Source organism: Poecilia reticulata, linkage group LG8, assembly GCF_000633615.1.
Source record: "Poecilia reticulata strain Guanapo linkage group LG8, Guppy_female_1.0+MT, whole genome shotgun sequence".
In the NCBI taxonomy this organism is placed as follows: Eukaryota; Metazoa; Chordata; class Actinopteri; order Cyprinodontiformes; family Poeciliidae; genus Poecilia; species Poecilia reticulata.
The window spans coordinates 27,117,110-27,117,671 of NC_024338.1; the positions used below are offsets into that span (position 1 = coordinate 27,117,110).

The 562-nt window shown below is 46.6% G+C and overlaps 1 protein-coding gene across 1 annotated transcript in view; it reads right to left on the reverse strand.

Moving 5' to 3' along the window:
- The window catches only part of LOC103469477 (protein spinster homolog 1), an 18,158-nt gene that overhangs the window by 15,301 nt on the left and 2,295 nt on the right, over positions 1 to 562 (reverse strand). The window lies entirely within an intron of this gene.

Below are 562 nucleotides of genomic sequence, written 5' to 3' on the forward strand. Positions count from 1 at the left end.
ATGTAACTGATCCTCTGATTGGCTCAGCTATGTAACTGATCCTCTGATTGGCTCAGCTATGTAACTGATCCTCTGATTGGCTCAGCTATGTAACTGATCCTCTGCAGCCAGTGATGCCACAGCGGGGCGTCATCACACCTTTACCCAGGTGTCTTTACCTCCAGCAGAGGCTCCGCCGAACCCCTGAGACCGACTCACGGCTCGGTGTGAAGGAAAACGCAGGCTGAGAAGTGAGATACTTGTGATCGGCAACACGAGACAGTGATCGATCACCGATCAGACACTTTTTCACGGAAATCGGCCGTGAAAAACGATTATGATTGGTGGCCGATCGATCGGAACACCTCCTGATTATTGTTCACCAGAACTAACAAAATAAACTCAGAAACATTTTAATTTCATTAAATCTGTAATAAACTGAGAAGTTCTAAAACTCAAACAGAAAATCCTGATTATTGATCCCATTATTTGCCTTTCCGATAAGAAACTGATTGTTTTTTTCCCCTCATCAGCAGCTTATGTTCCGGTCCAGTCCGGTCCGGTCCGGTCCAGTCCGGTCCGG